This window comes from Pteropus alecto, unplaced genomic scaffold (assembly GCF_000325575.1).
Source record: "Pteropus alecto unplaced genomic scaffold, ASM32557v1 scaffold157, whole genome shotgun sequence".
NCBI classification, from domain to species: Eukaryota; Metazoa; Chordata; class Mammalia; order Chiroptera; family Pteropodidae; genus Pteropus; species Pteropus alecto.
In genome coordinates this window covers 4372370-4385687 of record NW_006440626.1, presented here as the reverse complement: position 1 = coordinate 4385687, position 13318 = coordinate 4372370, and the positions used below count along the sequence as shown (strand labels likewise).

The 13318-nt window shown below is 43.5% G+C and overlaps 1 protein-coding gene across 2 annotated transcripts in view; it reads left to right on the top strand.

Annotated features, from left to right (window-relative positions):
- The window catches only part of GRAP2 (GRB2 related adaptor protein 2), a 78576-nt gene that overhangs the window by 17093 nt on the left and 48165 nt on the right, over positions 1-13318 (top strand). Inside the window, exon 1 of one of the 2 annotated variants that reach the window (XM_006917398.1) lies at positions 5569-5776. The exons of the other annotated variant lie outside the window; for it this stretch is intronic. The gene's annotated coding sequence lies outside the window, so the exon portion shown is untranslated. Of the gene's footprint in view, positions 1-5568; positions 5777-13318 lie in introns of those variants that run through there. 2 annotated transcript variants of the gene reach the window in all.

Genomic DNA, 13318 nt, shown 5'->3' with positions numbered 1-13318 from the left:
ACCCCAAATCTTATCACGACCCAGCCGAAGGCCAGGCGCTATCAAGAAAATGTTCGCTCGTCTTTTCCTGTCATGTCCAATGTGTGAACACTGATAACATATCTAAATTCGAAGAAAATCAACAGAAGTCATCTCAGTCAACCTGAAAAGTTTAGTGACTCATTCATAGCCTTTTCACAGGGCTCCTGTTGGGCCACCCTGGTTCTCCCGGACCAGCCTCCAGGCCTCCTGTAACCCGAGCACAGTTCGGAGCTTGATCATGCTCTATTCTGAGGATCAGATGTGCTCTGACTTCTTTTTGCATACGCATTCGAGTTGCTCAGCAAGCTGCCTGCCCCTGTTCTGTGCTGACAGTGACCCCACCGCTTATGTCCCCGAGGCAGGCTAAACAAGGTCGCCTTGGAAAAAATAACAGGGAAGAAAATGATGGCTTTCCAGCCCCAAGAGTAAATTCCATCTGAAGGTAAAATCGTGATAGCTAAATCTGACTCGATTTCTGTCATGTCTTATTAATATACGCACACATGTGGAGGCTTAAACCATGTCTACGGACTGCCGAAAACAAAACAGACCAACTACTGTCTGGTAAGAAAGACAACAGCTGGTCGGCCAACTCAGCAGAATAAAGAAAAATGGGGCTTTAACGTCTCTGCACACACACCCACACCCACACACACACACACACACACACATGCACGCACGCACGCCCACATGCACACACATGTAGTGTGGCCCATGAAACAGTCGTCCTCGCAATGTAGGACATTTAATGTTTTCGAGGATTTCCTTGTTTAACTATAAAGTAGTCACATGAACATTTTGCTGTTGCGAGTCTGGCTTTAGGCCCCACTTCTTCACACAGAGGTCTGGCATCTATGTCAGCCTCAAAGGCAGTGAGCAGAGTAGGAAACAGCAAAAGCTCGGGAGCCAGACAGCCCGGGCTGACATTTTAGCTCTACCGTTTTCCAGCTGTGCAACTCAGGTACGTTACGTAATCACCCTGTGAAATGGGAATAATAGAATTAAAACGTGAGTTTGTTGTGACGATTCAGTGACCTAAATGGCAAAGCCTTTAGAACAAGCCCTCGACATATGTTATTTCCAACAGTAACTAGACGTGGGCTCACATATCTAAGTTAGGAAGCCATTAAGTTCTTCTTTGTTTTTAACTTTAATCTTTGTGGCACTTCAATCTCATTTCTTCTTCTGTGGACGTGCAGAGGGACGATGTTTAGCTATCCTTGGAGAATGATCTTTCATTAAAAACCATTATGAAGCCTCTTCAAGTTTCTTTTTTTGTAGTAAATGATCCAGATTACTTAATCATTCTGTTTTATATGCTTTAATCATCTATTTGAACTTCTCAACCATCTCCAGATTTAGTACATGCAGAAATATTGTCTAGGAAAGTTTGATTTTGAAATTCCTTATCATCTGCAGTCCATTAGCTCAAATGTTTAAAATCCGTTGTTCATAAGAGCAGAGTTATTTGCCATATTGGTTGATTGATTTTATTCTGTTATATTTCCATACTCACTTAATTCTCACATTCATAGTTCAGCACAAGCCAAACCAGAAGAGACCATAGGTTGGTCATTCATTCATTCGTTCGTTCGTTCATCGAGTATTTATTGAGGGCCTACTCTGTGCCAGTAATGTGCTATGCTTAAGATTACAAATAAGACTCCTTACTTGGAGGAGCTTACATCTGGAAGACACAGAAGTAAACAAATCATTGCAAATGACAGCCATTAGATCCTGTACTCGAAGTGAGAAGGTACCAGGATAACCCTGGGGGAGAAGGGAGGGTGAATTCAGCTCTACTTGGTGGGTCCAGGAAGGCTACACAAAGAAGGTGACTTTTGAACCATACGAAAGGATGCCAGGGATTCGGGGGACAGGAGGAGGAGAGTATTCAGGAAAGAAGAAGGAATTTGCATGTTGCATGGCCAGGGGACCTTCCAGGGTGCAGGATCTAGGAAGGATGCAGAGACACGCAAAATTGCCCAGGTCAGCTGGGGCCAGAGCTGTAGCAACCAGACCAAGAGGTTTGGGCTCCACCCTGCAGGTGTGGGAGACAGGGGAGGGTGTGTTTTACAAATCACTCTGCGAGCAATGAACAGGGGAGACTGGAGGCATTCGAGCCCAGAACCAGGGAGGAGACGTAGGATGCTGGGCTCATGGAGAGAGATTATAAAACCTACATGCCAAGGAGAGGGTGATGGAAAGAAGGCAGTCAATTTAAAGTATACTTAAAAGATAAGGTTTATAGAGCCATAGAGAGAGGTGCCACATTTGGGAAAGAGGAGGTAAAGAGCAGGAAAAGTCCAGAAGGAATTCCAGCTTTCCTCCGTGGGCCACAGTGAGCGCCATGGTGCCCTGTAGTGCCATAATGGAGCGAACACAAGTTGGTACAAATCCTTCTCCTAGAAAGGCTCCTCAAAAACATACGTCCTATTGAAAGTCAGTAGGGAAGGTCAATGTCACATGAGAAGAGCAGTATGTATTCCTTACTAGTTATTCTTTTGAAAATACTGCTTAACATGTGTAACATATATGAGCTAAGAGAATATTCATGTAAAAGTCTTAATTTTTACTTTTCTGGAAATTAATTTTCCAAATACATTAAGATGTGAGCATTATTTCAGTTATCTATACCTGACATAGCTGAGACCTACTTGTTTGTTCTCTTCTTTATTAGTCACCTCCCCCACCTGAAGGCAAGTTCCATGAGGTCAGGGGATTTGCCCCTTTTGTTCACATCTCCATCCCTAGCACCTAAAATGGTGTTCGACTCATGATAGGTGATCAGTTAATATTTGTTGAGAAAAAGAATGAATTTCCGTGTGGCTGAAAAAAAAAAAAAATTTTTTTGTATACTAATACTTTTTTTTATACTAATAATTTTTTTTTATATACTAATGAGAAAAGAAAGGGAAAAACAAAACTTGGACTGAAAACAGGTTTTTATAAACAAATCCAATTTGCAAAAATGAAACTGAAGTTGAAAAGCTATTTTTCTTCCTGAAGCTCTACTTCTGGGAAAATCACAGCTGCCAGTTTCGATGGTGGTTTCGACTGCCCAGTTACGAATTCTGCACAGTTGCACATATTGGCAGAGCTCAGCTTCCTTAAATGCTTTTGGATCAGTAAAGAAATGGTGATTTTCCTTATTGATTTAATGCCAGTTCCGCCTTCATGAAAAATCCCATGTGTTGCTCTACGGATCATAGACAATAAAAGCTGAGCATTGGGGGACAGAAATTAAGTCAGTCACTCATGTTCCTCTTTAGTCAGGTGACATTAAACCGTTTCTACTTTCAAGCTGGAGTGCTCACTCATTTTCTCATTTAAACTTAGCAGAGTGATTATTCCTCCTGGTGGGTTGCACGTATGCTCCGTTTTGATCTGTGAAATAGCTCATTCCTGGATGAACTTTAAGCTCCAAAATAACACTTATAAAATACTGTTTATGAATCGTGGGAGAAATGTTTCATAATCTCATTACTCCAAAATGGTCGCACCAAACCATTTTCTCCAAAGTTTCTTTTTCTCCAAGAAGAGGAAAAAAGAATGTCAGGCCACAGCCGTATGATAACAATGTTAATAATCACACTTCCCATGAATTTTACTCAATAGTTTCATAGAGGCTACAATGTAGGAAACGCATCATCAGCGAATCTTTAGCAGGAGCAGAACACCGTGCTGTATTACCAAGAGGGTGAGGCTTGGTTCCTATCCTGTGGGACTTACAGATTAGCTGGGAAGATGAGACACAAACCACAAAGTGAACTTAATCGTCACCAATGAACGTGCCACACAGTAAGTGCCACACAGGGTTCGGAAGAGGACGGGGCAACCAGACAACATTCCTGGAGGAAATGGACTTGAAATGTAGCTGGACCTTTACTGGGGGATCTGGAGTGAAAACAGGTAGAGCAATGGGAATATTCACGGACACCATTGTGAGGAGCCCCACCTGGCTGAGGCAGAGGCTGTGGCAGGTAAGGTAGGGGAAAGACGGGAGATGACCAAGAGTGCTTCCCTAAGGACTTGGGGCTCGATTCTATAAGTCAAGTAGAATCATCGGGAGTTCATGAGAAGGATGTGAGGTAAAAAAATGCTTTACAGAAACTAAATCGATCTGGTATCTGTGTGATAAATTTAATTCGAGTTTTTCAGAATTGGGATGATGAGACCCTGACCTAGGCTGAGAACAGTAGGATATCTCTGTCATTTGGTACATTTCTGTGAATACTTCTGAGAGATTTCTATCAGACCATGCTCTGTGTGCCTACTGTCCCCTCACTGTAAGACAGTGATACTGTGGTGTGTGCTGCTTAGAAGTCACCTCATTCTTTTTAGAGCCCCATGGTTTGCACATGGAACAGGCCCAGGAATGGTCCATACACAGACCTCAGAGAATCCAGGCAACTTACAGTATAAAAGCTGGGAAGAGACTTAGAGCCCGCGGAGTCCACCTCCACAGCTCACCCATGCAGAAGCCGGGCCTTGCTCAGTTCTCACAGCTCATGAGTGACAGATCCAGAGCGCCACCAGCCCTCCTTGAGGCACCCCAGCAGTGCATCCAAAGCTGCTCCAAATTCTGCTTTGAAGTGTGTGTGTACAAATTCTGGTGGAATCCAGAAGAGTTTTTGACCCTAACAGAGAGAGTTGAAGCTCTTTTGCTTTACTCCTTCCTCTTAGCGCCCCTACCCCCAGATCCAGTTCCTGCCTGAGCCCCCACTTCATTTCTGCCAACTCGCGGCCTCCATGCTTTCTCAAAACACCCTCTGGCTTCTGGTTCTCTGCTCACACCCTGTTGTTTCTCATGTCCTGCCATTGATCGTGCTGTCCTCTTTGGCTGGAACCCTTTAAGGCCTCACTACCTTCAGAAAATGCCCCCTGGCCTCAACCCTTCCCCTTGATGGACTGAGCTCCCCCTCCTTGGAGCTCCCATGCTGCCCTGCGCAGAATTCTAGCACCACGTCTCCATGATGTCCTGTTGATGGGCCTGCCACCCGCCCTTCACTGTGAGCTCCCTGAGGGCGGGACTGTGGGTGTGCATGATTAAACACGTCGAATCTAGCCCAGTGCATGGCACATACTAGGCATTTAAATATCTGATGAACTTGCCTTCTTGGTGCATTCGTTCATTTCAGAAATATTTACTGAACAATTCCTTATAATCAGCACCACGGTAGTCACACTTAAATGTCAAAATATACCAATGCACTCAAGCTCCAAATTATGCATGCATGAATTATGCACGTAGAGTGTTAACATGCACATGCAGTGGAGACTTCGTACATAACTACACATACCGGAGCTAGCAAACGCTGTAAACTGCGCCAGATGTCCCTGAAATTCACAAAGACCCAAGAACCAAAAATGACAGTTAGGTCCATAAGCCCTCTAAAAGAAAAAAGAAAAAAAAAGTGCAAAAGAACAAAAGAACCTCCAGCAGAAGGAAGTGGCTATGGTTTTTTTTCTGTGCTCTCCAGCCGGGGGTGGGGAAGACGTATAAAAGCATTCTATGCTGGGCAAATTCGTGAAAGTCGGAGTTCCTCAAGGGTTGGCTTTAGGAGCCGTTAGGAAAATTCATTGCCATGCAGGAGTCAGGGGACTGCTTTTTATTCCACTGGAAATTGTTAACGAGGACGGCATTACTGGCCCCTTATTGCTTTGCCTGATAGAGAGACAGCAGGTTCACCCAAGCAATTCGGGAACCCTGATCACTGCCAATTAGGGGAGCATTGTCTGGCTGACATATCAAGTGAGTATAAATATATTTATGGTGATTAAAATGGGGAAGGAAGGTGGCAGAAAGATTGAGACAGAAGCTGCCGCCCCTTGCCCAGCTCCAGCCTGGATCAAGCTCGGCGTGTGCCTCACCGGGTGCTCAGTAAAAAATGGTCACTGGCTTTGTGAGGCAGAATGCACGGCTGAGAATTCGGGACTAGAATTGTTTCTGCAAGAAGGGGCCCCGTATCCCCTTATTTTTCCTCCTAGCTTCTTCCTTCCCCCCCCCTTTTTTTCCCCCATGTTCTGCTTCCGCAAAAGCTCAGTAGAGAAGAGAAACCAGATGCCATGTTGATCACGTTTTAATCCTGCCCTGCCGACCATGCCACCCCTACTTAGCTTTACCTGTAGTTCAAAGTTATCGCACAGAATAGTGCCATGACCGGACTTGTCACCCTCTCTGCCTGCCTGGGCGTGCAAGTGTGCCTGGCATGGGGTTTATCTCATTATGAACTTATGGAACTTTCGTGGGAATATCTGTGATGTATCTCAGAGCTGGGGTTGAAAGACCCTGATAAAAATAGTCCCCTTCAGTGGACTAGATATGGGAGGAATTTCTCACATTTCAACGGCTAAAAAAAGGAGGGCGTCTAAGTCCCATCTGGTGGCGTTCTCGTCTGACTGGAGAGTGGGGTCTGTTAAAGCATCTGCACAGATTTCAAAGTGCAGGCCGCTTCTCTCTATCCTCAAACAAATGGCCGAATCGCAAAGCTACGGGAGAGGTCAATGGCAAATCTGGTCTCACGGCTGAATTTCAACTCCGGTCAATATAGGGCCAGTCTACCAAACATGTGACTTTTTCCCTCTTGCCCTTGACTATTAGATAACAGCGGTTACAGAGCTGAGTTGACTTGAGCTATTTTCCTCAGCCCTCCTCGTGGGCATGCTGCTGTTTGTTTGGCCTTTTGAGGGCGGAAGACGCTTTCCATCCGCTATGACCACCTTCCCTGGGGCCCGTTCCCTTCAATTTGTCTTCGCCACTGCAAATGGCTCTCAGGCTGTCTTCTCGACTTCGACAAAAACTATTTTATTACTGGTAGCACAGATATAATGTGATGTAAGGGAAGGCATAGATGCACAAAATAAATAAGGGAGAAATGTCATTGGTTGAGGTCACTCAGCCTAGAGACATCTGACCGTTCTTATTCGGCTTGTTCCTGCTAAATGTTTTCTTCTTCAGCTGCTCGGATAGATATTGTCAAGGCCAAACTCTTCACCCAGCTACCAGAAATATGTATTTCCTTTGCTTTTTGGATCGTAATGGACAAAACACCTTTTTTTCTGTCTTCTACCTCTTTGCAATATATTGTTTTTTGAGAACTAGAGCTCATTTATCTCTGAGGGAGAAAGGAAGTCATTCCATGTTTACCCATTAACAAATTACCACTTACAGTGAAAATACAGGGGAGCTCTCTCACTCTGTTAATAAATGGGTTATTTGTCTTGGCGGAACCTTGGCTGATGGACGGCCACTGTTCCCTTCAAGCTGGCTTAATTTTCTCTCACTGGTTTTTGTATCCTTATAGCAAAGAGAAATCTATTCTTTCACTGTTTGAGAAATGGGCCCTGTCTCCTCTGGGTCTGTTTGCTTGTGAGCTGGTTGGAGTAAAGTCCTGCCATTTATTGAGTAGCCTTCTGCGTTGGGTGCTGTGGGCCCCTCTGAAATCCTCCCTGCCTGAAAATTGGAAGAAGTCACTAATGTGAGTGTTAACTCCCTCCTAATCCATCGATTTTCTGCTGTGAAATGGGGACACGAAATAGTCACCGACCAAGGGATAGAGCAATGTCATATAAACTCAGCTCGAGTTCTGCAGTCAGCGAGACCTGGGTTGTACGGCACTGCAATCTGGGCCCCTGGCTTCTCTCTACTGAGTCACACGTTCTTTGTTATAAAAGCTGATGGGAACAAAGGAACTGTCTGTTCTTCTTTGCTATTCTCCATAATGAGATAAAGCCAAACAGACAGTAAAGAGCCTGGTCTAACTGCATAATGATGGCACAAATTACATATGGCTGTAAGAAGGAATTTTTGGCCTGAGCATTTAGATGGCATATAATGTTGTATTTGATTCATGTCATTTAGCTGAGGGGATAAAACCTCTTGAACACACACAAAGCTCTTGACCTGATTCGACATTACATCTTACATGATTTTCATTCTTTTTACTCAGGGTACTTCTTGCTAAGAAATGGCAAAAGAGAAGATAGAAGTCCAGTTAATAGTATTGTACCATGTCGGTTTCCTGGTTTTGATACTGGACTATGGTGTGATAAGATGTGACCATTAGCGGCAGCAGGATAAAGAGTATAGGGGAATTCTCCGTACTATTTTTATTTTTGCAATTTCCTGTGGGTTTATAATTATTTCAAAATAAAAAGTGTAATGAGAGAGAGAGAGTTGAGGGTGGGGGAGAGAACATATTTGGGGTGGGAATTAGGACAAATGAGTGCTCATCTTGGTTTTCGTCCCTGGATGGACACATTTATATTTTGTTTACCTCTCCATCCCCTTTTCACGTATCGACTTTGTGTGCAGTCAGATATGAAAGCTATGGCTCATTTTTCTATAGAAGAGAAGAAAGTAATAAAATGAGCCAAGAGAATCCCTGCCAACGTCAAATTAGAAGACCCATCTCTGCATCTCCCTACCTGCTTTACTGATACAAACTTTCCTTCTGAAGACATTCACCTTGTCTTCCTTCTTTCCCAAGCAAGGAAAGATGCCTCATGCCTTGCCTGCTGCTACGAATGAGTTCCTTCACCTTCATAAGGCATCCATCACTTCCTGCCGTTTCCAAAGGCTCAGTCCTTCTACACAATCCCCCCACATGGGTTCCTTCTTACTTAGTGTTTTAACAACCATCTGCATGAGACTAGCTCCCAAATTTATATGCCTACTCAGATTTTTTTGCTGAGATCCACACCTACATACCACCCCTGACTGGAAATCTCTACCTAGATGTTTTGCATTTCAAATTCCTTCCAATTTATCTTCTCTTCTTCCATTCCCTTACCTCCAAAATGTTATTGCCATCTACCATATTGCCCACAGCAGAAATATAAGAGCCATTCTAGACCCATGCTGCCCAATATGGTAGCAGCTAGCCACATGTGCTATTAAGTACTTTAGGTAAAGCTGGTCCCAACTGACATGTGCCAAAAGTATAAAATATATTTATATCAGACTTAGTTCAGAAAAAAGAATGTATATTTTAATAAGATTTTACATTGATTTCATGTTGAAATTATAATATTTTGGATATATTGGGCTAAATAAAACAAATTATTAAAAATAATTTCTTTTTGGGAGCATTTGAGACCTTGCTCCCCAGCATATATCATCAGTTTGGCTCAAGTAAACTCTTAATAAAAATTCAAAATAATAGCAATGATTTCCTTTTGCTTTTTAATGTGCTACTAGAATATTTAAAATTACGTGTGTGGCTTGCATTATATTTCTGCTGGATAGTGCTACTCTCGATTTCTTTGACTTGTAGCCACTCCCAGTTGGCCAAAATGTCACAGTGATTCTCTCAAGACCAGGGACAGTATTAGTTAGGTGCACAGGTCGAATGTGGATCCTAGATCCACCATTTCTTGGTGTATGTGAAACTGAGCATGTATTTCAGCACTTTGAACCTCAGTTTCCTCATCTGTCGGATGAATATAAAAATTGTTCTTACTCTTCAGGTTCTTGCAAGCATTAAATGAGATGATATGTGGAAAGCACTTACTATGGAGATAAAAGCATGTGCCAAGGTCCAGTATCGAGAGAAAGGACACAGTCTCTCACCATCATATTGCAGCCCCTCATCATTTCTAGCCAAGACTACTACAATAGCTTTTCCATCTCCAGTTCACCTGCCTTTTAATCCTTCATATTGCCAGCAGATTCCATATTTTCTAATGCAAATGTTATCAAACTTTTGGTGATTCTCCATCATCTTTGGGATAAAGTCCAAAGTCCTTGGCATGTTATGCAAGGCCCTCCATGGCCTGCCCCCAACCCAAATCACCACTCCCCATCTCCTGCTGGTCCACAATAGCCATAACAAACCAGTTGGGGTCCCCAGTTCCTATCTGCATGTGCCATTCTCTCTGTCTGTAATGTACATGCCCCCTCCTTGTGCACCAGACTCCGTTTATCTGTCACCTCATTTGAGAAGCTTCCCCTGGTTCCTCCTACACCTATGCCTATCCCAGGCTGGATTAGGAACCACTCCTTTGGGCCTCTCAACCACTTGAGGTTTGGCTCTATTATCGCACTGATCTTACTTGTTCAGTTGATTTGTCTGTCTTTCCTACAAGACTGTGAACCAGTTGAGGTCTAGGATGGGATCTCCATGCTGAACACAGTGCTCGGCACAAAGCGGGGCCCACGAAATGTTGGTCAAGCAAATGCATGAAGCATGGGAGATACTGAGAGAGATAAGGAGCGTGACAGCCCAGGGGGGCCAAGCAGCAGAAAATCCAAAGAGTAAGTAGCCCAAGGAGAGATCGCCACCGCTTGGCCATACAGACAGAGTTAGGAGAGAGGGAGAGAGAAAAGAATCTGGGCAAGGAGTCAGTGATGGAGGATTTGCACTGCAAGACTATAAAAAAAGAGAAAATCATGAAAAGAACAGAACCACCTTTGGTACTGTCGGTGGTTTAGTAACTTCCTCTACAATGGTTCCAGGAAGAGACGAGGCTCTAGGAAGGCACAAATCATATAAAGAAAGGATGAGGTATCAGCGACCGATTCGAGGATTATTTGTCATTGGGACTAGATACATGGCGATACAAGTAAATGTCAATCTGGTAACCACCTGATGGGACTAATAGTTTACTGGGGCTGGTACCTAGAAGTTTTTTTTACTGTGGTGCAAATGCCAAGTATGGAAAAATTTGACAAGTCGTAGATATGAGAAAGCAGGTAGTGAAATTGAGAATAATGATGTGAAATGCCAGAATAATCACAAGAGGGATATCTGAATAAGTAAGAGGGCTTAAAGGATTCCTGCTTTATCACAAGTATGGATTACAAAAAAAAAAAAAATCATTTTCAAAAACAGAAATTTCAATATATAAAGTCTATTTATCAAAACACAAACTATTCCAATAACACGCACACACACACACAAAACAGAGAAAGTAGGAAGTAGGACATTTTGTGGCTAGAATTATATATAGATAAGAAAATATATGTTCCTCGTGCAGACCACAACCTTCAGGGGAACACGTACAGACTTCATCCCAAGACCTCAGATTAACGCACTTCCCAGTTTCCATGCATGAGATATTGTGCGATGGCCATTCTGTGAAGTGAAGGATCAGCAGGGAGACCCGAGACGAGAGGGTGAAAAGATTAAATGATTCCTTGCCATTATTCTTAACATTTTGAAATTTCTATGAAGAACGCAAACATTTGAAATATACTAGAAAATGAATTGCTGTTTGAATTCCATTTGAACTGGGCAATCTGTGTTTTCTCTCGCCACCCTCCTCAGTGAGGTATACACTTTCTCATTCATGCTTCCTGAGAGCCACGACGCGTCTCAATTGTTGTTAGCTATCGGTACTATGAAGCAGGCACTATTATTACTCCTGTTTTAAAGATAAGGAACTTGAGGCCTAGAGGATTAAATAACTTGCTTGGTGTTCCCCAGATAGCTAGTGAGAGAACCAGGATTTGAACTCTGGAAGCCTGACTCCAAAAGCCCACGTCCTGGCCCACCTCACTCGACATGGATGCAGCACCAAGCAAGGGGTAGGTACATAGAGTCCGCCAGAAGAATAAAAGAGATCAAGAGCACAGGCCTGGAAGGAGCAGTTGAAATCAGACCAGGTGCCTTTGTTTAAGTTAGGAAAGTGCAACCCCATTATAGGATCACAGCTTGATGAGAAGAACACCAGATGGACTTTCACCCCCACTGCAATCTCGGCCAGGGGCCCTTGTGCGGTGAACAACCTGCACAACTGTGCACCACGGTTTGAGTTAGATGGTGGAAAGAGGACCAGTTCAGAGGCAAAGATGCAGATGGGATGCTCAGGGAATAATGAGAAGCTATTTACTAAAGCACATGGCATGGGGTATGTGATATTCTGAGGTCACTTTAGGCAGACAGGTTAAGGAGAGATTGCCAAAGGTCAGGAATGACGACAGGAGAGTCTCGAGTGGATCTGGGAGCTAGTGGATCTGAACGGGCAAACGACTCTCAGAAAGCGTTCATCAGAAGCTTCAGCAGACAAGAGTCTTCACTCCAGGGTCTCACTCCATCAAGCGGGTGGAGGGAGAATGGGGCGTGGCAGGTAAGGTGGCAGCAGCCTATTTAAAAGACCTAACAAAAGGAAACTCAACTGCCTGGAAAAGAGGACAATGAGCAGGGAACAGAAAACACAAAAGAGAAAGAGTGAGAGAGATGATGAATTTTTTCCACTTTGCTTTTCCCCAAGTATGGCCCCGAAAGAAGAGTTGATGCTATTCTGCTTTATTTCTCTTCCCAGTGGATCACTAAACTGACAGACAAGGAAAGGGCCACAGGCCCAACAACGCTGGGATTCACTTCGGTGCTTCTATGATGCCCTAGAGAAGAAAATGCAGAAAGACAGGCTGAATGATAGCTACTTAATCTGGTGGATTTGGAGTTGATACTCAAAGAACGCTGAATAATAGGTTAATGACAGCCTGGAGGAAGTTTTCAGGTACGAGACTGGGTTTCAAAATAACCAGTATTAAAAAAAATGATAATAAAATAATTAGTATGCTTAGGATCACACAGCAGGTAGAGGAAGGAGTCAGGATTCAAATCCAGCTCTGTCTGACTCCAAAGCATCATGTTCCATTTATTAAGGAATAAAAACCAAAAAGGCATTAAGTTTGCTTATGAAAAAAGAGTTGGAAGAGATAACTAGAAAGTAGGAATACAAATCGATGCCCAAAAGAATTGTGACGGACGGAAGAAACTGCCAACCGGGGGAGACAGAAACAAGAAAAAAGTCAAAAGCATTAAATGCGAGCCTCACACTGTGGTTCTCCAAAACCCCCCGCAGAAGCAGAGAGGCCCGGCTCGACCCCTCTACTTGTTGGGAAATAGTTGGGGTTTTGCTGTGGTTGTTGTTGAACTCCAAACAGTATAACACATTATTGAAAATCTCCTGTACAGATAAAGTAATTAAATAGTCCTATTCTACTCAGCCCAGCTCAGACCATATCTTGAATACCGGGTTCAATTCTAGGTAACGCGTTTTGAGGAGAACACTGAAAAATTGCGACGTGACCTGCGGAAAATGACCAGGAGAACGAGGAGTCTGAACCCTGTCGCATCGAAGGTGGTAGAGGACGCTGGGGATATTTAAGCTTAGAAATAAAAAAGTGGGACTTGTGAGCATCGTCCTCATATATTCAATGTTTTTATTTCTTAGGGCAGAATTCAGACTGAAAAATATAATGAGACATTTTGGTTCGATATGACAGGTCATTGGGCTATTAGTCCACTCCTTCCACTCCAGCCCTCCTTGCGCTATTCTCCATCGT